The following is a 19,946-nucleotide window of genomic DNA, read 5'->3' as shown; positions in this document are numbered from 1 at the left end:
GTTGACATAAGTGATGCTCATGAATGTTGACATGAGTAATGCTCATGAATGTTGACATGAATGATGGTCATGAATGTTTATGTATGATTGACATGAGTGATGCTCATGTATAATTTGAAGTACTGGGCGTAATTTTGATCACCTGGTTGGTGATAATAGCAGCAGGTTGCCGAATAATTTTGGAGTACTGGGCGTACTTTTGATCACCTGGTTGGTGATAATAACGGCAGGCTGCCGAATAATTTGGAGTACTGGGCGTACTTTAGATCACCTGGTTGGCGATAATAGCGGCAGCGTGCCAAATAATATTTTGTAGTACTGGGCATACTTTTGGTCACCGGGTTGGTGCTATTTTGGGCTTGTGGGCCTTCGCCCTCCACACAACATTCCAGCCCATTTATTTTGGGCTTTGCCGTTTTTTTTATTACCCTTTGGTGGGGTTTATACAGATATCTCCGAAAAATACGAAAAATAAATTACATAATTCAAAAAATAAGGAAAGTAAACCACATCATTTTGGTAGGGTGTTTATTCCTTGCTTTTGCAGTGTGGGTGTTTATTCCTTGCTTTTGCTTGTGTTTTTCTGCTACACTCTCCCTGTCTCTTCACCTGGCAGACAGAAGGAATCATAATAATAGGAAGATTTTTTTTGCTTTTCTTCTTTTCTCTGCTTTCCCACTGCTTTGCTTTTTGCTTTGTTGGTTGTAATTCCACTTGCATACATGAAACCGTGGGTGGCTGGTTCCCATGGCCGACAGTTGTAGGTTTACAGCATGGGTGAGCAGCGCAAGAGGGTAAACTTTGTCAGGAGTCAAAACCTTATCCATTGTCTCCTATTTTGTTTGCCATTAAGCTCAAGAACTCTGCGAACTCAATGGTCCCATTTCCATCAACGTCCACTTCGCTTATCATGTCCTGAAGCTCTTCATCCGTCGGATTCTAATCCGGAGACCGAATCACTATCGCCAGTTCATCCACAGTAATGCAACCATCTCCATCCTCTCCCATGGCTAAGACAACAAGGTCGGCCATGAGCTCTCCGGAAATGAGGCATCTGAACTCTTTAGGAACGCCAGCAGTGCTGTCGCCGCCGTCGTGAAGCTTGAAAGAGAGACTTTTTGGACTTCAAGTCTTTCAAAGAAGACAAGGCTCTGATGTTGCAGAGGTCAAGAGAGACTTCCATGCCGGAGTTCCCACACCTAACAACAAGTACTTTCTTTCCCTGAAATTTTCACCGGACTTGTACTCATACGCGTGCATAACTTCAGCTCCAAACTCCGACAAGCCGTTCATTTCTGGCACGACACACTCGGCATTTTCGTCGGTGGCAACAATGAACCACCTGCAAATGTACTCAACCTCAGACTGGGTCAACTCGATTGAGGTAACGGTCTTGACTCTCGAGAAACCACTTGTCTCATCGTACCTTGCGGATTGAACGCAGGAGTTGAACTTTGGGTTGATCTTAAAGTGTTTTGCGTATGACTCAAGATAGTCGATGAATTGTCTTTTTGTTGGGTACTCAGGGAAGTATTCTGGGAATGGAAGCTTGGGGAGTTGGCAAAATGCTTTTGGAAGGTGAAGTTTGAGCCTATAGTAGGTGCGTTTTTTCCAAAGCGATGCTATGCACTCGGCTTTCTCAAGGACAACAAAGGGTACTCCTTGGTCTCCGAGACAGGCCGCCGTTGCCAGACCTCATGGTCTGGCTCTAACTATGATTGGACCATTGACCATGATGCAACGGCAAACGAAGAAATCTTCATGATCATCTAATCGAAACAAGTTCTCCATGCTTATGATCAAAGAAGTAGTTGCTCAAACATGGTGGGATTTGAGTAATGGGTTTTAAGTACAACACAATTTGGGATTGTTTGTTGTTGTAGTTGAAAGTAGATCAAAGATCTTGAGAATTTTGAGAACGTTTGTAAGTCGAGGTTTGCAAATGTAGAGAACATAGCGTGTTGAGTTTGGTTTTTGGGTTTCTGCAGATTCACGGTGGAGGTGAAAAAAATGAAAGAGAACCGACATAGCTTTTTGTGTCGATTCCCACAGACGGCGCCAAATGTTGATGCACAAAACCAGAGGTCTTGGAACAACGTAAATTTGACCGTGAATCTGCAAGAAAGTAAATAACACAAGATGTATCGTGGTTCACCCCAATGTTTGGGCTACATCCACACTGATTGTTGTATTTCTCTGAGATGTTGAAGAGGGAGAGAGAGCTTCCTTATGTGAGGATGAGCTTCTCTGCATATGAGAAGGGATGTGAGGCCCTCTCTAATTGTGAGGGTGAGGGGTCATTTTATAGAATAAGGGCTCCTTACTTATTACATATTTGCCCCTTACTTTATTACATAATTCCATTTAAGTCCCCCGAGTATTTATATGATGTCTAAATACGGAGGTACTAAGTATGGTACAAACAGAAGTAAACAAGTTGAGATACCTGATTGGAACCAACCTAGGCCTGACCCTCTTACAAGGAGGATCCTCGACACTCCCTTCCAAGCAAAGACAAAGTAGAAGCTTGGCTTGCAACTCTATACTGGAAATGAGGACCCGATTGAACACCTTAACCTCTTTGAGTCCACCATGGCATACCGGATGCACACCGACGAAGGGCGATGTCTTCTCTTCCCCTCCACCCTTTCTGGTGGAGCTCTAAACTGGTATTGTCGTCTTCCACCGGAGACAGTAGACTCATTTGAAGAATTAAGGAAACTGTTTGTTTCTCAACACATTTTCCAGACCGATCGCTTGCACTCTGCATATGACTTGTACATTATTCGTCAGAAGCCAAACGAGTCATTACGTATGTATGTTGGCCGCTTTAGCCATGAGTATTCCCGTTGTGCTGAGGCAGATGACAAGATTGCCCTCAAAGCCTTCACGGCAAGCCTACGTGATTGTTTCTTCAAACACTTGGAAGACTTACTCTGAGGTGATGGCATAGGCTGAAGGAAATTTTGTGAAAAACATGTTCATTTAAGCAACATCTATAGCATGCAATTAACAAATTAAAGGCGGAATCATGCTTGTATGCACTTAAAACAAAACATTAACCATGAAATTCAAAGCCTAGTAGATTGGTGAACCAAGACTCAACTCAAATCAAAGTGAGTTGAGAAATTTATACCTTTGTAGATTCCTCTTTGCATAAGCAAAGGCTAATCACCCAAAGAGAGGGCCTTCATTCCTTGCATCTTAGATCTATGGATTTGGATGGATGAAATGGTTCTCCAAGTTCCCAAAATTGAGAACCTCTAAGTCTCTTCACCAAGGTTAGATTGGAGAAGAAATGAGTGACCTTGGAGTAGTAGGATTGCTAGCTAAACCTTCTAAGGAGGCCGGCCACTTTAGAGAGAAAGGAGAGCTTATGTTCTCATCCTTTCCCCAAAAGAAAACCCTAAATGAATTTTGGCTATAAAGTCATATTTATACCTTAATTCATTGGAGTGGCAAACTTGTAAACAAGTCCAAAACTCACTCTATCTCTAAATGGCCGGCCTTAGGGTATTATTGGGCTAATTGGGCCTTTGTGAATCATTATTCATTAAGTTGTCATACAACTTAAGTCAATGGGCTTGACGTTCGAAGCCCATTGGGCCTTAAGGTCCAAAACTATCCCGAGGTCTTTAACGAACTTATTCGTTTGATTAATTAACATATTAATTAATCATTGCCATAAATAATTAAACCATTTAATTATTCTTACTCTTCTCCATTGTTTCTTCAATCTCCACCTTACACGGTGTACGATCCATTAGGTTCCTTTTAGCGAGGCAGTGGGCGATTAAAACCATTTCAAATCGATTGTGAATTGAAACTTACTTTCAATTCTCCCTTTAGTGATTATACACGCTTAGGGCTTCCACAAACCATGAGTGACACTTAGCAGCATATCATGGTTACCCAAGCTAATCAGAAGAGGTGGAGAACCTATTCAGTTTAAGATTACAAATGCAATATGGTCTTTCTCTAATACAATACTCTTGACCACATTGTTTGGTTTGATAGTTTATTCATGTCTACTATCCAATGTGATTCGTGTGCTTATATGATTACCTTGAATGTGATTTGGAATGACTTCCTAAATCTCATTCATACTCTGGCCAGAGATTCTTAATCATATCATAGAGTATTCTCCCCCAAACGGTTTGAAGGTTAGAGATCCCTTGTTGCGCATTCACTTGCCTCCATGGCTAAGTGGCTTTACCTCGACGATGCCGTGGACACCCTCCTGATGGAGTGACTTTGACATAATCAAAGATCAAGGACTTAACCACAAGACAACTATGATGCCTCAGGTTAAAGGACTACTTTGCATTATCCCAACCATGAGTTCTCATGTGACATGAGTATGAGAAATCCTCGTTGATCGTGTTCAGTGGACTCATTCATTATTGAGCACCTACATGCTTGTCTTGATGTCAAACACACCAATGACTCGAGACTAGTCACTCTCGCTAAGAGAAGACACAGCACGTACTGATCTTAACGGACTGTCAATGCCCAATTGGCAATCCTATGATTAGGAATGTTTAGGATGTGTCTACGAAAGAATGGTCTCATGAATCTAACTTCTTTAGATCGCATTCTCCCAATCACATATTCCTTGGACTTATCGTTTAAGTGTATAACATTTATATGAGACGGCTCAAACAATAATCTTTGCCCTTGATATTAAACTAGATTAGTTTAACATGTGAAATGTCCATAAAGTATCATCATATGATTGGTTTTAGGGCACATTTCCAACACAGGCTTACAACCATGCCTCCGCTGAGGCAAAGACATATTAAGGGAAACCCCCCACAGCCACCCCTTATAAGCAAGTAGGGAGTGGAAGCCAAATCCAACAAAATGAGAAGACCTTGACCTTCCAAACGGCAGCAGTGCCTTCTCCTGCCTTACTTAATACTTTGCCAAGTCAACAAACATATCAATCTTAGAGCAAAAGGAAAGATTTCCATCCTCACTAGTCCCATTTTAGTAAAAGGAGTAAGGGACACTATCATGATAACCAAGGGTATCGCCATGATAATGCCCGCCCCTAGGCAGTCAACACAGTGGGCCAAGCACGTGTCAGGATAGGCCCTACCCCAAGGTATGAGACATACACACCTTTGAACGCCACATGCATGGCCATTTACCCCAGCATAACACACTTGATACCGAAGCCAATGCCAAGGCAGTCGGGTTACAAGCCCACGAAGAACACAGGCATGTTTTGCTGCTACCACGAACATAACGGCCATGACGGCGAGAAGTGTATCACCCTTTGTGATCATATTGAAGCTTTGGCGCATGAAGGAAAATTTGATCGTTTCCGCCTTCACCCTTCAAAGGATAACCATAACCAACGCCAAGTGAATGTGATATATTCCATAAGCGGCGGCACACCCATATCTGAATCTTCCAATAGGGCTATGAAAAACAGCGAACAAGCTTTAAGGCTTGGCTGTTGGAAATGTGCCCTAAAACCAATCATATGATGATACTTTACGGACATTTCACATGTTAAACTAATCTAGTTTAATATCAAGGGCATAGATTATTGTTTTAAGCCGTCTCATATAAATGTTATATGCTTAAACGATAAGTCCAAGGAAGATGTGATTGGGAGAATGCAATCTAAAGAAGTTAGATTCCTGAGACCATTCTTTCGTAGACACATCCTAAACGTTCCTGATCATAGGATTGCCAATTGGGCATTGACAGTCCGTTAAGATCAGTACGTGCTGTGTCTTCTCTCAGGGAGAGTGACTAGTCTCGAGTCATTGGTGTGTGTGACATCAAGACAAGTACGTAGGTGCTCAATAGAGAATGAGTTCACTGAACACGATCAACGAAGAGTTCTCATATTCATGTCACATGAGAACTCATGGTTGGGATAATGCAAAGTAGTCCTTTAACCTGAGGCATCATAGTTGTCTTGTGGTTAAGTCCTTGATCTTTGATTATGTCAAAAGTCACTCCAAAAGGAGGGTGTCCACGGCATAGTTGGGGTTAAGCCACTTAGCCATGGAGGCAAATGAATGTGCAACAAGGGATCTCTAACCTTCAAACCATTTGAGGGAGAATACTCTATGATATGATTAAGAATCTCTGGCCAGAGTATGAATGAGATTTAGGAAAGTCGTTCCAAATCACATTCAAGGTAATTATATGAGCACACGAATTACATTGGATAGTAGACATGAATAAACTATCAAACCAAACAATGTGGTCAAGAGTATTGTATTAGAGAAAGACCGTATTGCATTTGTAATCATAAACTGAATAGGTTCTCTACCTCTTCTGATTAGCTTGGGTAACCATGATATGCTGCTAGGTGTCACTCTTGGTTTGTGGAAGCCCTAAACGTGTATAAACACTAAAGGGAGAATTGAAAGTAAGTTTCAATTCACAATCGATTTGAAAGAGTTTTAATCGCCCACTGCCTCACTAAAAGGAACCTAATGGATCGTACACCGTGTAAGGTGGAGATTGAAGAAACAATAGAGATGAGTAAGAATAATTAAATGGTTTAATTGTTTATGGCAAGGATTAATTAATATGTTAATTAATCAAACGAATAAGTTCGTTAAAGACCTCGGGATAGTTTTGGACCTTAAGGCCCAATCGGCTTCGAACGTCAAGCCCATTGACTTAAGTTGTATGACAATTTAATGAATAAAGATTCACAAAGGCCCAAAAGCCCAAATCCCTTATGTGGCCGGCCATGTGTGTTGAATTAGGGTTTTTGGTTCTTTAGGTCATTTAAAGAAGTGACTATATAAAGAACTTTATAGCCTAAAATTCATTATGGGTTCTTTTGGAGAAAATTGGAGAGAACATGTCTCTCCTTTTCTCTCTAGGAGGCCGGCCCCCTTGGAGGGATTAGCTAGCAATCCCACTCCTCCAAGGTCACTCATTTCTTCTCCAATCTAACCTTGGTGTAGACACTTAGAGGTTCTCAATTTTGGGAACTTGGAGAACCATATTCTTCCATCCAAATCCATGGATCTAAGAAGCAAGGAATGAAGGCCCTCTCCTTGGGTGATTAGCGTTTGCTTATGCAAAGAGGAGTCTACAAAGGTATAAATTTCTCAACTCACTTTGATTTGAGTTGAGTCTTGGTTCACCAATCTACTAGGCTTTGAATTTCATGGGTAATGTTTTGTTTTTGAATGCATGCAAGCATGATTCCGCCTTTTAATTGTTAAATGCATGCTATAGATGTTATTCAAATGAACATGTTTTCACAAAATCTTCCTTCATTGGCCACCAAGTGTTCCACGTGGAAGACATCAGGGGAGGCAAGTATCAAAAGCCTAACTGGGATCCAATATGTTTCTACCCTGAGGAAGAAAGAGGTATCATCTACCCTCACAATGACCCACTGATCGTGGAGGCTCACATAGCCAACTTTGAAGTAAGATGAATCCTGGTAGACACGGGGGCTTCGGTCAATATCATGTTTGGTGAAGCTTTCAGGGCACTTAATGTAGCTGAACACTTTCTCGATCCCTCGATTTCTCCTCTGATAAGCTTCTCCGATAATATCATGCAACCTTTAGAGAGTATACACTTACCTTTCACCATTGGTACATGCCCTGACACATATACCATTACCACTAACTTCCTGGTAGTTGATTGCCCAACGGCATACAATGTCATCTTTGGACACACAGGCATCAATGATCTTAAGGCCATAATATCCACACATATGTTGTTGATGAAATTTCCAACCCTTATGGCAATGGTTACATCAAAGGAGATCAACTTAGTGCACGGTCATGTTACAACACTTCAGTCAAGCAACAACACCTACCTATGCCCAAGGAAACCTTTTCTATACATGATCAAGTCATAAAGACCAGCCCGGACGAAGCCAAGTTGGATCTTCACGGTGGCAACAGTCAACCTGACGATCCTCAAGATGACTCTTTCACCCAACAAGCACAACCTGCTGAAGAGCTGGAGAAGGTTTCTATATCAAAAGATTATCTAGATCGCATGGTGAAGATTGGCACCACCTTGTCACCACCCATTCGGTTGGCATTGATCTCTTTTTTGCAAAAGAACACTGAGGTCTTCACCTGGTCATACGAGGACATGCCAGGCATCTCTTCTGATATCATATGTCATCTCTTGAGTATTGACCCCAAGACCAAGCTGGTGAGACAAAAGCAAAGATCTTATGACGCTGAATGATACGAAGCAATTAAGGCAGAAGTTGAAAAACTCAAAGGCATTGGCTTCGTCCACGAAGTCAATTACCCAACATGGGTAGCAAATGTGGTCCTTGTTAAGAAAAATCCGACCAAAGAAAGTCTCTTGCTCCAAAAGGTCTTGTGGAGAATGTGTGTCAACTACACCGACCTAAACAAAGGATGCCCGAAGGATAGCTTTCCTCTTCCTCTCATTGACAGACTTATATACTCTATGGTAGGGTGTGAACTCCTGAGCTTCATGGATGGTTACTCAGGATACAATCAAATCCTCATGAACCCTCTAGACCAAGAACACACAACCTTCACTACTAACAGGGGACTATATTGCTATAAAGTCATGCCCTTCGGCCTAAAGAATGCAGGAGCGACTTATCAGAGACTAGTCAATTCAATGTTCACCGAACAGATTGGGAAGAGCATGGAAGTTTACGTTGATGATATGCTAGTCAAGAACAAACACGCTGACCAACACATCGCTAACCTATCTGAAACTTTCACCATTCTGAAGAGGTATCGAATGAGGTTGAATCCCAATAAATGTGCCTTCGGCGCAGGCTTTGGCAAATTTTTAGGCTTCATGATAAGCCAACGAGGCATTGAGGCTAATCCCGAGAAGATCAAAGCAATCCTCAACATGAAGGAACCAGTAACTTCAAAAGACATCCAGAGCCTTATTGGCAATGTGGCAGCCTTAACCAGGTTCATCTCTAAAGCCACAGACAGATGTGCTTCTTTCTTCAAAGCATTTAAGGGAAGTAAGAAGTACATTACATGGACTGATGAATGTGCCGAGGCATTCGAGAACCTCAAAGATTACATGAGTAAAGCCCATTTCCTCTCCAAACCTGAGGTTGGTGACACTCTCATTATCTATATGTCGGTATAGGTTTCAGCATAAAGTTCCGTTCTCATTCGAAAGGATGGTAATGTCGAACGACCTGTCTACTATGCTAGCAAGGCCTTACAAGATGCAGAGACACGATACTCCAACATTGAGAAATTGGCTCTAGCATTGGTCATGTCTACTCTAAATCTTCGCCCTTACTTCCAAGCACACTCTATCATCGTGCTTACCAATCATCCTCTTCGACAAATACTCCAAAGTCCTAACACTTCGGGGCGAATGATAAAATGGACAATAGCATTAGGTGAGTTTGACATCTCCTACCAACCAAAGCTAGCTGAGAAGGTGATAGGAGCATATTTATGCGACTTAGTTAGCTTGTTTTTGTGCATTTACGTTGTATTTCCTTAGTTATTTTAGTGTTCAAAGTTATTTTTGTGTGTTTTCAGACTCTAAGTACAAAGTATGCAAGAAGATGCATTTTGGAGGCCTTTGGAGCATGTTTCGGGCTTGGAATGGATAGCAAATGCATGGGCCAAGTGGATGGACGAATTTGAGAACTAAAGAGGCCAAGAATATGAAGAATTGTGGTCCAAAAGATGAAGAAAACAGCCCAAAAATCTGTCACCCCAACTTGCATTCCTTGCCATGCAAACCACATAGAATTCCCTTTGGATTCCATGCCATGCTTGCTCACTCTTGTCCCCTACATAATTTCTAATTTCATGCTTCAATTCATTTAATTATTACACTCAATTGCTTGATACCTCTTGTTCCCTTCACTCATTAGATTTTAGACAACATTTACATCCATTACATGCACCAATTGATGCTCCATCATTGACATTTGGAATCCAATGCCATGTGCAACACATGTTGTTGCACCTTTGACCCATTTGTTGACATATTTCACCTCCCTTTCCATCTCTATGCAATGTACACAATCATTCATGCTCCCTAGCTACAACACCACTCCATTTTACCCTTCACACTTTGCATCATTACTTCATTTTCACCCTTGGACCATTGCACACCACACACACAAATTGCCATGCATTTCATCCTTAACCTAACCTGATTTTCTAAGGTTTTTGGGGCCTATAAATACATGTTTACACCCCTTGGCCAGAGGACAATCCCCCATATTCATCATTTTATCACAAAAATTCGTCCATACACACCCTAGGAAGCAAAACACCCCAAAACACCATTCTAGTGCCTAGAAAACATAACAGCCACTCCACCTTCTTCCACCCTCTTTGCCTAGTTCTCCACCACCCTCCAACCATCAAACACTCCTCCACACTCACCCTAAACCCTTCCATACCATTCCCTATCCATTCTACATCATAAAACTACCCAAAATCTGTCCATAACCCAATCTGCCGCAAGCATAGGGAAAGGAGGAATCTTGGATGCACTTGCTACCAAGTTGGAGCATTTTAGGTGTTTTCTTTCCTTTGATTTTAATGTCTAATTTTATGTATCTTTGCTTTGTGAGTATGAGGAACTAAACCCCTCTTAGTTAGGGGGTGATTCGAAACTATGTTCATACTTGCAATATGATTTGATTACATCCAGTTGTGATTCATAAGTTGTGAATTCAATTTACTTATCCATTCATATAAAAACTAATTTGTGTATGTTGGTTAAGAGTGCACGCTTAATTTTCATGCATGAATTTGACGCTAGAATATATGGGAGTTTCACCTATTCGTTATAAACTTATATTCACAAGTAGTGAAGGTTGCTAGTCACAATCACGTTAAGTAAACTCTTGGCATAAGTTTCATGCAAATCATAGTAACGAGTGCCTCGTCAATGCTTATGTTTTTCATAGAACTTAATGATTCTTGCTTGTATCTCTATTATGCAATTCATGTAGGGAACTTGTAGGGAATGTTTTGGGTTGTCGTATGCAATCATCCAACCTAATAACTTGTGGAAAAAACTGAGGGTTAATTAGTGCAATTCACGGTTAATTTGGGGCGTTGAGTATTCATAGCTTATCGGAAAGCAACTGGAAATCGTTTTGTATGCAAGTGTGACATATGTGGAGAAGAACCTCCTAGCTAATCTTCCATCCATAAGTTTCATTCAAATTCACTTACAATCTGTTTTGTTTTACAAAGTTGTTTTGTTTTCAAATTCATTAAAACCAAAATTTGTCCAAGTTTGTGTGAGAGTCCCAAAATTGCCCAGATTGTGTTTTTAAGGTAGTTTTGAGTGTTTAGGGGCTGTTTTGAGTCTTTTGGTTGTTTTAGTGTTTTAAAGTATAGTTTTGCATTCTTTGAGTCTAGTTAGTGTTTTAAACTTTGTTTTCACGTTTTCAAGTCAGTTTCCAAGTGATTTAGCAATCCCTCCTAATCCCCGGCCTAGAACGATCCCTACTTACATACTTTACTACAATTGAGAAAAAGAAGGTTTAATTTGTGTGCTTATAGATTGCGCATCAAATTTTGGCGCCGTTGCCGGGGATTAGCAATTTTGCTAATCCCTTGTTATTTCTTTTTGATTATTTTCATGTATTTTTGTTCCTAGTTGATGACTTGACTTGATTTTTTTGTTTTAGGTGGTTTATGACTCGAAGTTCTCAACCTATTCATAAGCACATCCGTGACTTTGACGACGATTTTGAGAGAACTTTGAGAAGAAGAAGGAACCAACAAGAGTCCAACCCACTTAGCCTGGAACCTAACCTTGAAGAACAAATTCCAAAAGAGGAGGAGATACCCATGGCACAAGTGGGTGGAGAAGATCAAGGCATAGCCATGGACAACCGAACACTCAAGGAGCTCGCCGCTTCGGGATTAGATAATGCCGCACCTTTGTGTATCCAATATCCCGCGGCTGCCCAAGGAAAGACCGAGGAATTCGAGTTGAAGTCAAGTTTGCTCCACCACATTCCAAAATATCATGGTCTGTCTATGGAGGATCCGAACAAGCATTTAAAAGAATTTGAAGTGGTGTGTTCAAGCATGACTCCGGTTAACGTCGACGGAAGTATTTTGAAGATGAAGGCTTTTCCATTCTCTTTAATGGATAAAGCCAAGGATTGGTTGTACGAGTTAGCTCTCGGAACTGTCACATCTTGGGAGAGTATGAAGAGGGTGTTTTTGGAGAAATTTTTCCCAACTTCTCGCATCATTCTTCTTCGTAAAAAAAATAAGTGGAATTCAACAAGATGAAGGTGAGTCTTTTCCTACATATTATGAGCGATTTAAATCACTTGTTGCTTCTTGTCCACAGCATCAGATGAATGAGGAGTTACTTTTGCAATACTTCTACGAAGGGCTCCTACCACTTGAACGTCAAATGCTCGATGCTTCGGCGGGTGGAGCATTGGTGGACAAAACGCCCATGGCTGCAAAAATCTTGATTGCTAATAGAGCATTGAACGCTCAACAATACGAAGGTGTAGGCCAAAGAGGACCCCCACGGCAACAAGTGCATGAGGTAAGTTCCGCATCCAATATTCAATCTCAGTTAGCTAATCTTACTTCTATTATTTCACAGATGGCCGAGGGAATGAAGATTGAAGGACCCATGGTGTGTGGCGTATGTTCTATCAAAGGACATGCTTCCGAAAAGTGTCCTCAACTCATCGAGAATGGTGGATGGGAGAGTGCTAATGCCATTGGGTTTCAAAGCCAAAATCAGCCAAGACATGATCCATACTCCAACACGTATAATCCGGGGTGGAGAGACCATCCAAACTTCAAATGGAAAGAGCCACAACAAGCCCAACCACAAGGAGGCTTTAGGCAACAACCCCCGGGCTTCTACAACAACCCATACGCACCCCCTCAAGTCCAACCACAATCTGCCCCAAATAATTCAGGTAATGCTTTGGATAATGATACACTTGTTAAGTTACTAACCACTTTGACTAATGGGCAGGAAAATCAAAACAAAAGAGTGGACCAACTAGAGAAACAAATGGGGCAGATTGCCGACGTTGTTGGGCAGATCAGAGACCAAGGAAGGCTTCCTAGTTCTACCATTCCAAATCCAAAAGGAGGTTTCAAAACCGCTAAGGCCATCATGTTGAGAAGTGGTAAACAGGTTGGAACGGACTCAAATACATCCAAATCAAGTAAAGACGAGGAGGACAAGTTGCTGCAAGAAGAAGCAAAGGGAGCAAAGCCCACGGCCAAGGATGACCAAACCTTGCCGAATTCATCTAGTCCTCCTAAACCGTCCCAAACCACCAAGGTAAGTCCCAATTCGACTTTTTCTAGTTCTATTCCACTAAATGTGCCCTTTCCTGGCAGATTTTTGCAATCAAAGAACGAAGAGGAGGAAAAAGATGTTCTAGAGACGTTTAGAAAGGTGCAAGTCAACATTCCCCTCCTTGATGCCATAAAGCAAATCCCGAAGTATGCCAAGTGTTTAAAGAAACTTTGTACAACAAGGAGAAGGATTTCGAACCAAGAGGTGATTCAAGTAAGTGAAAATGTCTCTGCTGTGTTACAAGGGAAATTACCCCCTAAATGCAAAGATCCGGGTAGTTTTACAATTCCGTGCGTTATTGGTAATACTAAGTTTGAACAATGCATGTTAGACTTAGGGGCTTCGATTAATGTTATGCCATACTCTATTTATGCATCTATGAACTTAGGTGAGATTAAAAATGATGGTGTGATAATTCAATTAGCCGATCGTTCTAATGCATATCCAAAGGGTGTTTTGGAAGATGTTTTGGTGCAGGTTGGTAACTTGATTTTTCCAGCGGATTTCTACGTGCTTGACATGGAGGATTCACCCCATTCCACCCCATTGCCGATTCTATTAGGGAGGCCCTTCATGAAAACAGCCCGTACCAAGATAGATGTGTTTAAAGGAACTTTAACGATGGAATTTGATGGGGAAGTCATTGATTTCAATCTTTCTGAAAGTATTAAATTTCCTAAGGACGATCATTCTTGCTTTTCTATTGATATAATTGATGATTTGGCGCATGATTTTCTCGATTCTTTGGAGAGGGATACACTTGAAACAACAATTGCACAAGGAATTGGGCAAAAATCTGGTTTTGCCGTGCCTAGAAGTGTGGAGAAGGTCGAGATAGTGGCTGCCCTTGAGTCACTACCTCAACACCATGGTAAGCCTTCTAACCCAATTTCAATTTCCACTAATAAGTTGTTACCCTCAGTGATTCAGGCACCCGTACTTGAGCTTAAACCGTTGCCCGATCATTTAAAGTATGTCTTTCTGGGAAACAACGAGACATTGCCCGTCATTGTCTCCTCATCACTCACGGCTATAGAGGAGGAGAAGTTGATCCGAGTGTTGAAAGAGCACAAGACGGCCATTGGGTGGACTTTGGCCGATATTAGGGGAATTAGCCCGACTACGTGCATGCATCGCATACTTCTAGAGGAGGGGGCTAAACCAACTCGAGAAGCTCAGCGCCGTCTCAACCCTCCAATGATGGAAGTTGTGAAAAAGGAGATTATCAAACTTCTTGATTGTGGAGTGATTTATCCGATCTCTGATAGTCGTTGGGTGTCACCGGTGCAATGTGTTCCAAAGAAGTCCGGAGTGACAGTGGTGAAGAATGCCGAGAATGAGCTTGTGCCAACCCGTATCCAAACAGGTTGGCGAGTGTGCATTGATTATAGGAAGCTCAACGCCACCACAAGGAAGGACCACTTCCCTTTGCCGTTCATTGATCAAATGCTTGAAAGGTTAGCCGGTCATTCTTTTTATTGTTTCCTTGATGGTTATTCTGGATATAATCAGATTGTCATAGCGCCAGATGACCAAGAAAAGACAACTTTCACATGCCCCTTTGGTACTTTTGCTTATCGTCGCATGCCTTTTGGTTTATGCAATGCTCCGGCCACGTTTCAAAGGTGTATGGTAAGTATCTTTTCAGATTTTGTGGAAAAGATTATTGAGGTATTTATGGATGATTTCAGTGTGTTTGGTGATTCATTTGATGGTTGTTTGGAAAATCTCACGATAATTTTGAAACGATGTGTAGAAACTAACCTTGTGCTTAATTGGGGAAAATGTCACTTTATGGTTAGACAAGGCATAGTTCTAGGGCATATTGTTTCAGAAAGAGGAATTGAAGTGGATAAATCGAAAATAGATCTTGTACGCTACTTACCCTCTCCTACTTTAGTTCGAGAGGTTCGTTCGTTTCTTGGTCATGCAGGATTTTATAGGCGCTTTATCAAGGACTTCTCCAAGATCTCAAACCCTCTTTGCCGTCTCCTCCAGAAAGATGTGGCGTTTGACTTCAACGAGGAGTGTGAGAAGGCATTCAATCACCTCAAAGAAATGCTAACTTCGGCCCCTATCATAGTTCCACCGGATTGGAGCCTTCCTTTTGAGCTTATGTGCGATGCTTCCGATTATGCATTAGGAGCTGTTTTGGGGCAAAGGAAGGAAAAGAGGCCGCATGTTATCTATTATGCCTCTCGGACTTTAAATGATGCACAATTGAATTATTCTACCACTGAAAAAGAACTTCTTGCTGTTGTATTTGCTTTAGATAAATTCCGTTCTTATTTGCTTGGTACTAAAGTTATTATTTATACTGACCATGCAGCATTGAAGTATTTGTTCACCAAGAAGGAGGCCAAACCACGACTCATTCGTTGGATGCTTCTTCTCCAAGAGTTCGATATTGAAATCCGGGACAAGAAGGGAAGTGAAAACGTGGTGGCTGACCACTTGAGCCGTATGGTGCATGAGGAGGATGCCGTGCCTATCATAGAGACATTCCCAGATGAGCAACTGATGTCCGTCAAGGTAAGTGAACCGTGGTATGCTGATTTGGTGAATTATTTGGTGTCTAAACATGTTCCTAGTGAATTACTTAAACACCAATGTGATAAATTGAAGAAAGAGGCACGGTTTTATGTGTGGGATGACCCGTATTTATGGAAATATTGCCCTGACCAAGTTATACGTAGGTGTGTGCATAATTCTGAATTTCATTCCATTCTAAGCTTTTGTCATACATATGCATGTGGTGGACACTTTGGCACACAGAGAACAGCCCCTAAAGTATTACAATGTGGATTCTATTGGCCTACCATCTTTAAGGATGCTCGAACTTTCTGTTTAACATGTGATAAATGTCAAAGAACTGGAAATATTAGTGCAAAGGACCAAATGCCGCAAGTTTCTATCCTTAATGTTGAAATTTTTGATGTTTGGGGTATTGATTTTATGGGTCCTTTTCCTTCTTCGTATGGTTTCATGTATATTTTGCTTGCGGTTGATTATGTGTCGAAATGGGTGGAAGCAAGGGCCACCCGGACTAATGACTCTAAAGTGGTTGCAGATTTTATTAGAATGAACATTTTTGCAAGGTTTGGCATGCCACGGGTAATCATTAGTGATGGAGGGTCACACTTTTGCAACCGGACCATTAAGGCGTTATTGAGGAAATACAATGTCACCCACAAGGTTTCTACACCTTACCATCCTCAAACGAATGGCCAAGCTGAGGTTTCCAACCGAGAGATCAAACAAATTCTAGAGAAGATCGTTGGGCCTACAAGGAAGGATTGGAGCTTACGGTTAGATGATGCACTATGGGCCTATCGTACGGCGTACAAGACACCCATTGGAATGTCTCAATTTCGGCTCATCTATGGCAAGTCGTGCCATCTTCCCATTGAGTTGGAGCACAAAGCTCATTGGGCCATCAAGAAGTTTAACATGAACCTAGATGAAGCGGGAACTCATAGAAAATTCCAATTGAATGAGCTTGATGAGATGAGGCATGAAGCATACGAGAATGCCAGCATTTACAAGGAGAAGACCAAAGCTTTCCATGATAAGATGATTCGAGGCAAAACATTCTCCGTAGGGCAGAAAGTGCTATTGTTCAATTCCCGTCTACGGTTATTTCCCGGTAAGTTACGTTCTAAGTGGATTGGACCGTTTATTATTACTAATGTTTTTATCCATGGTGCAGTCCAAATCCAAAGCTTGAAAACGGGACATGAATTCAAGGTGAATGGGCATCGATTGAAGCCCTATTACGAGCATTTTGAGGAGCATGCCGTGGAAGACATTCCCTTGCATGCCGTGGGCTCCAGTGGGGAGTAATTGTGTTCATCGTCTGGCTGGAAGACGTTAAAGCAAGCGCTTTAAGGGAGGCAACCCATTTATTCTGCTTGATTGTCAATTTTATTACTTGTTTAATTATTTTTTGTTGTGATTTTCTATTTTGAAACATTAACAAATATGCAAAGGATTTTAACATTAAACTTCTTGGAAATGAACAGCAAACTGGGAAATAAAGAAACATAGCATAATACAAGAGGGAGCCTTCACAAAGGCTGCTTGGGAGAGGTCGCAGTAGTCGGTGGAGTTGCAGTAATCGGCAGAGTTGCAGTAGTCGGCGGAGTCTCAGCAGTCGGTGGGGCCACGGAAGGAGGAGGTATCGGAGGTTGATCAGTTGGAGCTTCACTACGCGCTGCCACCCTAGAAGACGAAGGCAGATGCGGTTGGAACAAACCCACAAACCTCCGGTGATCAAGTAAAATCTGACCATCATTTTCCTGCAGCTGGTCAATTTTCCTCTTCATGTTTGTGGCATAATTGTGTGCAAGCTTGTGCAATTGTTTATTTTCATGCTTGAGTCCTCTAATCTCCTCTTTGAGACTCTGTATTTCAGCCGCCAACGATTCAACGTGACGGGTTCGAGCAAATAGGCGTTGGGCCATGTTGGACACAGAACCCGCACACTGCACGCTAAGAGCCAGAGACTCCTTAACCGCCAATTCATCAGACCGTCTAGCGAGCAGTCTGTTATCTCTGGGGGTGACAAGGTTCCGGGCCACCACCGCAGCGGTCATGTCATTTTTCATCACCGAATCCCCAACGGTAAGAGGACCAGTAGAGGATATAAGGGACGGGCGCCATATGTTGTCTGGAGAAGGAGGGGCTGCTCCTTCACTAAGGTTCAAGTCAAAACGACGGTCGGAAGGGCCAGACATTTTTCAGAGGTGTTAAAGAAAGAGGAGATCGGACAAGTCAAGATCGTAGAAGTGCAAAACGGGAGTTTTTACAGGCAGAAATTCAAGAGTGCTTTGAACGTCCTGCATACCTCTATAAAAATCAGCACGCGATGGGATTTCAGATATCGAAGAGGTGAGTTCAGAAATCGAAGAAGCCATTCGGAGATCGAAGAGGCGCCAGCTTTCTCAAAAGTTGGGCTTGCTCACAAACCACCAATTCCAGATACCGAAGAGTGTCAACTGTCTCAGCCTCGTCAACACCCATCACACGCAACTCAGCTTTGCGAAAATCACGGGCAGTCTGTCGAAGCACCGATTCCAACCATCTGTCTCTCTCAGCCTCGTCAGCACTTGTCACATGCAATCTCTGCCCTCAACGAAGCTCAGAACTCGAAGCGTAAATTCCGGATATTAAAGAGACCTCTGCTTTATCGAGACGTGTCAGCATCTGTCAATTTGCACATCTGCGTTGCGTAAATCACGCGCAGTCTGTCGAAATTTTTTGGACAAGCGGAATGCACGTGGAAAATACTGTTAAATTATCCCAGGCTTGCCGACACGAGTAATGGAACAATGCCTTCCCAGCCATTAAGAAAATTCTATAAATGTTGAACTTCAAAGTGAAGCAGTCTCACCCAACTTTCAGCCTCACTTAACCCTTCATCCTCTCTGAAATGGCTTTCCAACAAACCCTCTCAAGTCACTCTGTATTTTTCATCCCCTGGGATACCCCTGCAAACAACCCATCCAGAGCACAAGTATTTCATATCATAAAGGTTGAGAGCACGAGTATCTCATATCATGCTTTCTCCCTGTCCTTTCTCCAGCCAGCACCTGCTCTCGAGTACTCATCATTTTATGTTTCCGCTTCGTCTCTCACGTATAAGGGAAGTGAAGATGATACCTCGAAGCATGTAGAGACAACGTGCTGATTCATCCTCAACTAGGGACAAGGAGAAAGAAAGCAAGAGGTGGGCACTTGGAAAGATTGAAGAAAGAAACAGACCAACACCTCTCCCTCGTGCCTGCCCGTCGTGCAGAAGAAACAAGCAGAGAAGAATGCAGCTTGCACAATCATCCCAGCGGAAGGAGTCTGAGATGAAGAACTAGAGAAGCTGCCACATCTGCTTGGAGAACAAATAAGGAATTGCAACATCGCCAAAGAGAAAAGCTTCGCCGTACAATTCCAATCCAGTTCAAGATCAAAGCTGTGGAAAGTCAACAAGATCAACTATCTCCAAAACCAGATTTGCGTTCTTAAACTCTACTCTGTCTGGTTTTTACTTTGCCATATTTGTCATGTTTATTTGTCGTTTATTATTTGCTTGTTTTTGGTGTGAGTATATGCTTGAAACATTGAGGACAATGTTTGATTTAACTGTGGGGGGGGTTGTTTTGCATGAAATTCGTAGAAATTTATCACCCATTACTTCTAGTGTTGTTCCTTGTTGTTTTAAGTATTTTTTTTTAAGCTGTTTTGGAGTGTTTCAGTGTGTTTTGACATAAAAATCCGAAAATTCATAAAAATTTGAAAAATTGTTTTTGAAAATCCAAAAAAAGAGTTGTTTTTGTGCGCTTATTTGTGTCTTAGGGTACCTTCCAACACAATGATGAGGATTCGGTTTGTAATTGCATGACTGTTAAAGAGAGTTATAAACATGGATGAAAGTTTGATTTACTCTTTATTTATGCGTGGTTGTGGTTATAACTTATGAAATCACATGTAATCATAAAAGAAAAAAAAATTAGTTTTTGTAACATGCTTGAAGGAAAGAACTCAAACTAACGCTACAACCTTGTGAGACTTGAGCTTAAACGTTTATTTGGAGAGTTAAAATCTGTGTATTCTTGTTTTCTAAAGTCGTTGCATGATCTCATTATTCTTTGCTTGGT

General features: G+C 41.8%; 1 pseudogene; it reads right to left on the bottom strand.

The window, feature by feature from the left end:
• Positions 1 to 1,063: 1,063 nt before the first annotated feature.
• On the bottom strand, positions 1,064 to 1,791 carry LOC126621235 (probable indole-3-pyruvate monooxygenase YUCCA8; annotated as a pseudogene).
• Positions 1,792 to 19,946: the final 18,155 nt, after the last annotated feature.

This window comes from Malus sylvestris, chromosome 5, assembly GCF_916048215.2.
Source record: "Malus sylvestris chromosome 5, drMalSylv7.2, whole genome shotgun sequence".
Taxonomy (NCBI): Eukaryota; Viridiplantae; Streptophyta; class Magnoliopsida; order Rosales; family Rosaceae; genus Malus; species Malus sylvestris.
This window is presented reverse-complemented; position numbering and strand designations above follow the sequence as displayed.